The following is an 11125-nucleotide window of genomic DNA, read 5'->3' as shown; positions in this document are numbered from 1 at the left end:
CTAAATTCCATATATATGTGTTAGTATACTGTAATGTTCTTTATCTTTCTGGCTTACTTCGCTCTGTATAATGGGCTCCAGTTGCATCCATCTCATTAGAACTGATTCAAATGAATTCTTTTTAATGGCTGAGTAATATTCCATGGTGTATATGTACCACAGCTTCCTCATCATGGGTGAAACTTTAAACTCACTGTCGGCCGCTCCCGGCAGCTGTGGGTGCCTGTGGGACCACCCCCGCCGCCCCACTCCCCGGACCGTGGTGGCACGGGTGCTCCGGGGGCCGAGGGCCGCCGTTGAAGTTCGGCGTGAGGAGTGTGAGGAGCGGCGCCGGGGCAGGGGTGAGCGGGGCCGGGCTCCCGGAGCGCGGCGCCGACTGAAGCGAGCTGGGAGGCTCGAGGGGCCGGCGGGCGCCGTGTAATGTTCAAGCTCAGCAATGCCTTATGTGGATCGTCAGAATCGCATTTGTGGTTTTCTAGACATTGAAGAAAATGAAAACAGTGGGAAATTTCTTCGGAGGTACTTCATACTGGATACCAGAGAAGATAGTTTTGTATGGTACATGGATAATCCACAGAACCTACCTTCTGGATCATCACGTGTTGGCGCCATTAAACTTACCTACATTTCAAAGTTATGAATGCAGGGATGAGGAAATATTTCCTACAAGCCAATGATCAGCAGGACCTAGTAGAATGGGTGAATGTGTTGAACAAAGCTATTAAAATTACAGTCCCAAAGCCGTTAGACTCACAGCCTCATCCTGATAACCCAAGTCGCCAGGGCGAATGTGGAAAGAAGCAGGTCTCTTACAGAACTGACATTGTTGGTGGTGTGCCCATCATTACCCCAACTCAGAAAGAGGAAGTAAATGAATGTGGTGAAACTATTGACAGAAATAATTTGAAGCGGTCACAAAGCCATCTTCCTTACTTCACTCCTAAACCACCTTCAGATAGCGCAGTTATCAAAGCTGGATATTGTGTAAAACAAGGAGCAGTGATGAAAAACTGGAAGAGAAGATATTTTCAATTGGATGAAAACACAATAGGCTACTTCAAATCTGAACTGGAAAAGGAACCTCTCCGTGTAATACCACTTAAGGAGGTTCATAAAGTCCAGGAATGTAAGCAAAGTGACATAATGATGAGAGACAACCTCTTTGAAATTGTAACATCGTCTCGAACTTTCTATGTGCAGGCTGATAGCCCTGGAGAGATGCACAGTTGGATTAAAGCAGTCTCGGGTGCCACTGTAGCACAGCGGGGACCCGGCAGATCAGCGTCTTCTATGCGGCAGGCCAGAAGGCTGTCGAACCCTTGTATACAGAGGAGCATTCCAACAGTCCTTCCGAGCCCAAACACACTCTCCGCTCTGCCAGTGCCGCAGCAGCCACCCCACATTCCGCAGCCTCTCGCAGCAACTCTTTGGTCTCAAGCTTTCCCATGGAGAAGCGAGGATTTTACGAATCTCTTGCCAAGGTCAAGCCAGGGAACTTCAAGGTCCAGACTGTCTCTCCAAGAGAACCAGCTTCCAAAGTGACTGAACAAGCTCTGCTAAAACCTCGAAGTAAAAATGGCCCTCAGGAACAAGATTGTGACCCCGTGGACTTGGATGACGCAAGCCTTCCAGTCAGTGACGTGTGAGGTGGAAGCTCGTGGAGCCTGACCCGCCTCATCAGCCCGCGGTGTCCTTTTCACAAGGCTTTTCGCCAAAGATGATAAAGGGGAAGTGGGTTTTAACGCGTAGAGTATCCTGCCTCGTCGCTGTCCTCTTTATAAGCTGGTAAGCCAAGGAGCTAGCAAGTGGCCAAACTAAATGTAATTTCTTTAAAAGAAAGAAAAAAGCCCTGTTAGTATCAACTGTCTGAAGCTTTGTTCTCATTGGGATGATAAAAATGTGTGTGTGTGTGTGTGTGAGAGAGAGACACTTTTTCCTAATGAATTTGACAATTTAACCGCTTCACAATTTAAAACATGAAAAATGCTTATTAATTACTTTGGTTGTTTTAAAAATGCTACTGTGACTTCCTATTAGATGTTCAGTCTCTACACATTCTTACTGGTTAATATTATTGATTGAAATATTGTCAGACAAAGATGTCTAAACTCATGACGTCTGTGGTGCTGTAAAATTTATACTACAGTGTGGACAGTTTTGAAACGATAACCATTTTTGATGCTCTCGATCTCAAGGTGAGCAGTGCATTTTGATTAGAGGGTATTATTGAACTGTTAGTGAGGGTTGTGGGTTGTACTGTTGGAGAAAAGGGGAGAATTAGAATTCAGACAGGTATATCTTGGACATTTGTTTGTAAAATCTTAGTCAAGATGTGTAGCACAGTCATTGCTTTTATTCAGTGAAAATTATTTGGTATGAAATTTCTTGGAGGTCTGATTTTCTTGTCAAAATCTTGTAAATAGTTCTATATTTGAATCAGTGGAAGACCTCGTTTATATGTAAAGATACTGCCCTTAGTCATGTGGTTGTAGCCTCTGCTTTTTGTCACTAGTAACCTGTATCCAAGTGTTCATCTTGTTTAGGAATGTGTTGAGATTAATGTGCTCAAAAGTCCTATGTGATTGGTTTTAAACAATTGGGATAAAATTAATTTTTAGTAGCATAAGTTAATGTGTTAAGTAGCATACCATTTTGTGTTAGAGATACCAGAATGTTGTTATTCTACTATCTGTGCAATACATGTTTTAAGCACAAATTGGAGTATACATTTAATCATGAGGATGTCAAAAATACAAGTTTCTCTCAAAAATGTCGTTAGTTTCAGGTGTTGAATAATAGACCAGTTTGACCAAGTACTGTTTCTACGGTTCAGTCTTAAACATTTGCTTTAAGAAAATAGTCTTGAATTTCATATGCTGCTATTTTTTATGATATTTTGCCATATTACAGTACTGTTTTGTTTTGAATTCATACATGTCACTGTTTCTCCTTTTCATTTTCTCAGATGACTTTTTGTTTGAGAGCGAGAAAGTGGGAGTGGATTTCTTAAATCAGAGTGGAGTCCAGAGGTTACTATCTGTTACACTAGAATTATCATAGCATCAGTTTAAAAATCCAAATGCATAAAGAATGCACCACTCAACATTTTTATTCATAAGCTATTATTTTTGAAACTTATATTTAGATTTTTCTTCTTTTTTGCAGCTACATTTGAAAATGATAGAATGAAAAGGTTTTAAGTTGTTATTTTCTCTGCGGATGCATCCATTTCGTCGGCTCTTTTAGAAAGCTCTTTTCTCAAGAGCACACCTAAGAAATCTTGTGCAGACAGTTGGTGATACTCAGGAGCTGAATATTCAGGAGCCTAATGCTGTTTTCTTTGGTACAGCTTCCACACTGCATGTTCATTTTAATATTTTGGTATTGGTAATTTGATATATTTCATAGTGGCAAAATATTAGCTCTATTTTGGGACTTTTTATAGAACTACCCTTGCATTCAATAGCATAGGAAAATGTTCTTGTGATTGTCAGGGTCTTCTAATATTTATCTCAATACTTTTATAATACTATGAAAATTATTTAATTATTTTAAAACATATACTTTTCTTGTAAATATGTCCACATCCGAATTGTCAAAGAATTACTTTGAATACCTTAATATTTGCTGCATTTTTTTCTGTGTATATAACATGTCTTCTCTCAGAATGGGAATATATGTGTGCTTCCTGATGTTTACTTTTATGTCTGGTATCTTTATACATCAAACTGGTTAAACACTGTAATGCTTCAAAATAAACTCAGAATTAATTCTAACTTATTTCTCAGGAATGATTCAGTTCTTGTGTAAACAAAGAAATAAAATAAATACAAAATATGTTTCATTAAACTCACTGTCTTGTGTTTCCAGAGTTAGCTTGTGCAGATGCCTCTTAATAATGTCATTAGCCTTTTCAACTTTTTCTGAAGATTGGGGTCCCCAGGAACAGTGATATTCTGTTCCTCAAGCTTTTGACACCCCTTGAGTTATAGCAGCTTTAAAGGTGGAGTATTGTTGCTCTGAATTTTAAAGTTTAAGATCCCACTTACATCATAAGACATCAGTACAGTAAGATTTTGCCCATTCATTAACCTCAGGCTTTAGTGGATACTGCTTTTGCTATGAAAACAGGTGAGGGTTATTGAGCTTAATAATAACAGGAACAGCATTTTGTGCTCGACCCATAGTTTTTTCATCAGCCCACACTCTAGGATTTACATTTTGTTCAATTAATGGGAGAGAAAGAGCAGGCTCCATGCTCATGAAAACAGGCCTAGACCTTGTTCAGTATGTTTCCCCAGCAGGAGTGAGGGAGACTCCGGCACGAATAGAAACTCGTGAGAAAATTGGTACAGAGTCCCAGTTGCAGCTTAAAGGATGACTGAAATAATAACACTTGGCTCATACAGAGAGTCCCATTACATTACAGTAGTGTATCAGAAGAAAAGTGGGCAAGGGGCTTCAGTGAGGACAGAGGAAGTTGCCCCCAGTGCCCAAAAGGAAATCGACTGGATTGGCCCCCCACCGTTATTAACACCTGGGTTTCCTCAGATGTTATTAGAACAGGGGCTTGTGAGGGGACCCTTGTGCACCTTCAGTCCTGATTATTCTGAGAGTCTGACCCCTGGGGTCTAGGCCTCAGAGGGCTGTCTCTTCTCCAGTGCGGTCCTTTACAGACTGGACATGGAGCCGGGAGCGGCTTCAATGCCTGAGGGCAATCTCGCTTGAGGTGCCCCTCCTTTCCACAGGAATAACAGGTCTGTCCCTTTTCACCTGGGCATTTTTCTCTTCAGGCTGATTCTTAGCAGTTTTCACAGCCATCACTAGAGAATGGGCCTTGTCTTTTGTTCTTTTCTATTGTCATTTATCCTCCTCATATTCTCTACTGTAATATATTGTCTGAGCCAGATTAACAGTTTTTCTAAAGACTGATTTGGTCCGAATGCCTGTTTTAGTACCTTACGGCAGATATTCGGTGCTGACTGAGTGAGAAATTAGGAATCAATGTCAGTAAACTTGTGGAGAGCCTCCCTTAGTCTATCTAGGAATTTACCAGGAGTTTCCTTCTCTCCCTGTTCTACATCAGCCAACTTAGCATAGTTTAAAGTCTTAGTGTGTGCTTGCTTAAGTCCTTTAAGAATACATCCAGCAAAGCCGTTCTGTTATTGGAACTGCTTGGCTCCCAGTAGGAAGGAGGTCTATTTCCCCTTGTCTCATGTTCAAGCCATTCATCTCCAAAAGTAGCAGCTTCCCCCAAAACTTAAGTTTTTGAGTTGGGAATCAGTGTCTGTACCAAGACAAGTGTTCCGCCTCTCCAAGTAGGATCATAAAGTAAAGCTAGTCCTATAAAGCCTTATGTATACTCTTTGGATCCTCTAAATAGCCTCAACCACAATTGGGACTTTGAATTTCTACCTAGACTGAGGCAACCCCTCCTGGAAGGGTGCCCTGATTCTCATCCTGTTCAGTTGGGAACCCCAGATATAGGGGCAAAGTAAGAGGAGAGGAGGGAGCTGAAGGGGTCACACCCAAATCTGCACCCTTAGGACATAAGTCTGGCATGTCTCACGGAGAGATAGAGCAACACATATGGCACTTCTACTCATTTCCCTTGTTTTCTACAGAACTGATGTAATTGTAAAACAGTATTATTATTGAGACCCTTCAACAGCAGGTTAGTGTTCCCAATCTTCCAAAGGATACTGTGGCAATTCAGCATCACAGAAGAACATCAGGAGTGTCTTTTTTAAATTCTGGGGATTAAACTTATCCCAGTTTTTAAAAAAACATTTTAAAGGAGTGGTTATAGAACTGTTAGCTCCCATCTGTAAGAGAGAAAAAAGCGGCATCCCCAGCTGTGGCTTCCTTCCACCAGAGGCATCCCTCCCTGCTCTAGATGGGGGTACAGACAGACTCTCCACCGAAGGTTTCCTCCCCTGGTTGGACTTGGTCTGTCCCTTACCGATGCAGGTGCCTTACTTGTCCCTCTTGGTTCTACCACCGAGGTCTGGTGGAGATGCACCAGGGGTAGAGCTGATGGCGTCCCAGATTGATGTCCAGTGCCTCACCATTAAGAACTTTGTCTGGTTTTTGCCCCCTTTCCTCTGATGCCACCCAGGGTGGAGCAGAGTAGCCTTGTGGAATGTTTCCCAAGCTAGGACTCCTAGGGAAAGCATCCGTGTTCCACATGCCTATGCACCTTCTTGAGTACAGTGCTGATTGCAGTAGAAGTGGTGAGTCAAGCCACATCAGTGTATATGATGGTGAAAGGGTTGGCCAGCGAGGAAAAAGTGATTTTTGTCCTCAAGCTACTAGGACCAATCCTTCCAGTTCATTTCCATAGATTCCACAGAAAGAGTATCTAGGGAGTTGAGACCGAATTCATCAGAGAGCCTCCTCTGGTCTGCTAAGAGCTAGCACTACCAAAGGAAGAAGCCCATTCCGCTTCCAATCTGACCAAGTCCTGCAATTCAGGATCTGGGTCCTCAAAATCCTCATAGTCACCAGCAGTGCTTTCATCCACATAGATAGGAGGCACAGACATGACAAAGACTCACTTTCAGGTCACTGGCCCCTGAGGCAGGCAACCACGAGAGTGACCTCCAGCCTGAGAGACGTTCCTGGAGCTAGAACTCTGCCAAGTTCCCACACATGCTGCTGGAGCTAGAGCTCCACCTCGCCCCAAATGTACTCCTAGTGACTTTCTAGCAAAGCTTGCCTATCTAGCAAGGCTAAGCACGTCCATCCGTGGGGTCTAAGTAGAAGTACACAATAACAGCATGGATCACAAGTCTATGATTCAGCAGATTATGTTAGTAGTTCTAATTCCCCATGCAATCATGAAATGGTCAAAGAGACCAGGAAAATGTGACCAAGAAAGGAAAGTTCGTTCTACATGCTTTGCCCATCTCTGGCTGCTCCCCTTGCAGGGATATTGGGTGTCTCTTGGCATTGGCAGGTCAATATAAACCCTCAACAAGGTTCCCCTTTCTGGGGCTACCTTCAGTCATTACACGGCACTGCGAAACTGCAGAGCAGGGCTCATCACTTGCTTTGCACAGGGCATGTCATTCATTCACACAAGAAGCAGAAAACGTGTATACTGAGAAAGCAGAGAGGCTAGAGCTCTTAGTGTTCTTATCTTCTCCTGAAGATCCGGACAGCTCCCAATATGATAGTTTATGGTGAACAGTGTCAGGTTCATGATCTCCGAAGAAGATGATTTAGCTTCAGAAATAGGGACCAGGTTTGATCACTCTGGAGCTTTTGTATAGCAGAGTTTTATTAAAGTGACAGAAAACTTCTGACATAGACATCAGAAGGGGGACGGAGAATGCCTCCCTCACAAGGGAGTTCTATACTTTTTAAATTAGTTATTAAATAAATCAAAAGAGTGTCTCAAGTTGTAAAGATCTTAGGAGACCCACTCCCATAATTTACATTTTAAGATAACAGGATTAGCCAGAATGTTTTCAGAAAGGAGAAACTGTCCTCAAGCATTGTTGTTGTATAATCCTTAGTCCAGAGTTTAAACTGAATTGTTTATTGTGTAATCATCAGTTCAGGTCTTAAGGAAAAAAATGTTTTATGTGACTAAGACTAAGGAATGGAGAAAGAGAGAGAGAGAGAGAGAGAGAGAGAGAGAGAGATGTTTGTCCTTTCCTCCTCCTTGAGAATTCCAGACCCCTATCTCTGCTTCAAGAGCCCCAGACCCCTTTCTCTTCCTTGGGGACCCCAGACTTCTTATTAACTTGCCTAGGAATTGACTCTCTCATGTATAAGCACGTTACATCCTCACAACAACCCCACGGGAATACAGTTATTGGCCCATTTCAGATGTAGAAACTGAACTGAGACAAATAAGTGACATGGCTAGAAATTGGCTTAGCTGAGATTTGCCCTCTCTGACAATACAGCCATGCTTCTCACCCCTGCATTATAACTCCGCTTCATAAAGATCCTGTGCTAGAGGGCTTCTTAAGCTTTGATAGTCAGTGGTCTTGAGGAGGAGCTTGAAATTCTATCAAGCCCCCAAGTAGTGTCACTGCTGCTGATCCATGGATAACACTTCAAATAGTAAGACTGATTAGTTTGGCCAAGTGGTAGTCCAGCTCGTACTTGAAACCTGCAGTTGTACGGGACTCACTGCCATTTCAGAAAGGCAAGGTTTTTCACACACAGATGGCTTTAATCACTGTGAGACTTCCCCTTTTGCATTTTATTGCTCAGAGTGGCCCAAATCCGGCTTTCTCGAGGCAGCACAGTAGAGAGTCACAAACCAAATGGCCCGTGCTTATACCCTGGCTCTGCTCTCAACTGAGTGACTTTGGACAAGTTATTCAGCTATTTTTTTCTCAGCTTCCTCATTTTAAAAATTAAAGTATCATTGACCCACACTACTATGTTAGTTCTAAGCACATAACGTAATGATTCAGTATTTCTATATATTAAGCAATGATCATCATGACAAGTCTAGTTACCATCTGTCACCAAAGTTATTACAATATTATTGACTGTATTCCTCATGCTATACATTTATTTTGTACTATAATCCCCATGACTCATTTATTTTGAAACTGGAACTTTGTACCTCTTAATCTCCTTCACCCACCTCCCTCTGACAACCACCTGTTTGTTGTCTGTATCTAAGAATTTGTTTCTGTTTTATTATGTTTGTTCATTTCTTTTGTTTTTAGATTCCACATATAAGTTAAATCATACAGTATTTGTCTTTCTATAATTTATTTCACTTGGCAAAATGCCCTCCACGTCTAGCCATGTTGGTACAAATGATAAGATTTTATTTTTTAATGGCTGAGTAATGTTCCATTGTATATATTTATAAAATATTAATATATATGTGTATCATACCTTCTTCATTCATTTATCCATCAATGGACACACTTTGGTTGCTTCCATATCTTGGTTGTTGTAAATAATGCTACTATGAACATAGGGATGCATATATCTTTTCAAATTATTATTTTTATTTTATTCAGGAAAATATCCAAGAGTGGAATTGATGGGTTGTATGGTAGTTTTATTTTTGGTTTTTTGAGGAGACTCCATAGTGTTTTCCATAGTTGCTTTATCAATTTGCATTTTCATCAACAGAAAAATAGGGTTCCCTTTTTTCCACATCTTTGCCAATATTGTTATTTATTGTCTTTTTGATAATAACGATTCTAACAGGTGTGAGATGACATCTCTGTGGTTTTTATTTGTTTTTCCCTGATGATTAGTGATGTTGAACATTTTTTCATATGCCTGTTGGCCACCTTTATGTCTTCTTTAGAAACATGTTTATTAAAGTCCTCTTTCCATTCTTGGTTGCATTGTTTGTTTTTTGATGTTGAGTTGTATGAGTTTTTAAAAATATATTTTGGATATTTGCCCCTTATCAGATATGTCGTATACAAGTATCTTCTCCCCTTCAGTAGACTGCCATTTTGTTTTGTTGATGGTTTCCTTTGCTATGCAAAAGTAGTTTAGTTTGATGTAGTTCCATTTGTTTATTTTTGCTTTTGTTGCCCTTGCACAAGGAGACATACCTCCAAAAATATTGCTGAGACCAAACAGCATACTTAGGTGCTTAATTAACAATATCACAAGATGTCTTGTTTACTAAAGTAATACTCAGACGCATCTTAGTATTCTCCTTTTCTGGCTTTTCTTCATCTTTTCAACTCTCTGGGCTCAGGTCAAGACCTTTCCTGCTCTCTATACACTCATTTCTTGGTGATTTTATCCGATTCTTCACAGGTGGCGCTAGTGGTAAAGAACCTCCCTGGCAACGCAGGACACTTAAGAGACACAGATTTGACCCCTGGGTCGGGAAGATCCCTTGCAGAAGGAAATGACAACCCACTCCAGTATTCTTGTCTGGAGAATCCCATGGACAGAGGAGACTGGAGGTCTACAGTCCATAGGATCGCACAGAGTCAGACACGACTAAAGTGGCTTAGCACATAGCACACATAGCACATAGAACCTAAAGTAGCATTTATCTATTAATGCTCTCATATTTACATGTTTAGTCCTATTTATCTCTTGAACCCCAGCTTGTACTCCACACATGCACTTAAATAAAAAGTAAATATGGATTTATAACCTAGCATGAAGAATTTGTGATTTTTAACTCGAAAATGACTCCTCTCCCTTTGTTCCCTATGTTATACATGGCAACTACATTCACCCACTTTCTCAGGAAGAAGATGAAAAATCTTATTTCACTCATCTCTTTCACATGTACGTCTAACTCGTAAGCAAATGTTCTATGGTCAATACATTTAAAAATTCAGTGACTTCTCAGCTTCCCATAGATCCTATCTTAGTTTAAGCCATCATCATTTCTCAGTGAATGATTAAAAGGAAGTTCCTAATTTGTCTCCTAGTCCCTATTTCTCCACATAGCTGCCACAGTGACACTTTTCAAAGGCAAGTCTTTCTCAAAAATGTTTGATGGTTCCTATCGCACTTAGAGCTCTTCCCTTGACCTGTAAGATCACGTTGCTGGCCAGCTCTCCAAATTTCTTTCCCAGGGCTCTCTCTCCACTTCTCTTCATTGCAGTCATACTGGCCTTATTATTCACTGTACAATCAAACTCACTCCCACCTCTGGACCTTTGCCTTTGCCTTACCCAAAACACACCCGAAACACTTGTTCCCACTCATGTCTCATTTTCTCAATTGCTACCTTTTCAAAGGACCCGTCTCTGAAAATCCAAAGTAGCTGAGCTTGGTTAATCTCCAGTTCACTATCATTCTTTACTTTTTCACTCTGAATTATTTTTCTTTATAACACTTTTCTGCTCTTGACTTTATCTATTGGTTTATTTATCTACATCTTATTTTGAAGAGGCAACAATTGTCAATGACATTAGCTTTTCCTTTGGGTAAATTTTTTTGTTTCTAAATAATATGAAGACATTGTTAACTCATTTTTTTAATTTTTAATTTTGGCTGCACTGGGTATTCACTGCTGCACACAGGTTTTCTCTAGTTGCATTACGTGGGCTTACTTGCAACCCCACCCCCAATGTGGGATCTTAGTTCCCCAAACAGTGTTCAAACACACATCCCTTGAGCAGGAAGGCAGATTCTTAACTGCGAAGGGAAGTCTCTA

At 40.9% G+C, this 11125-nt stretch overlaps 1 pseudogene; it reads left to right on the top strand.

The window, feature by feature from the left end:
- The first annotated feature begins 205 nt into the window (after positions 1–205).
- LOC139036538 (pleckstrin homology domain-containing family A member 1-like) lies at positions 206–3780 on the top strand (annotated as a pseudogene).
- Positions 3781–11125: the final 7345 nt, after the last annotated feature.

This window comes from Odocoileus virginianus, chromosome 9 (assembly GCF_023699985.2).
Source record: "Odocoileus virginianus isolate 20LAN1187 ecotype Illinois chromosome 9, Ovbor_1.2, whole genome shotgun sequence".
Taxonomy (NCBI): domain Eukaryota; kingdom Metazoa; phylum Chordata; class Mammalia; order Artiodactyla; family Cervidae; genus Odocoileus; species Odocoileus virginianus.
The sequence above is the reverse complement of the archived record's forward strand: the minus strand, read 5'-3'. Positions and strand labels throughout refer to the sequence as shown.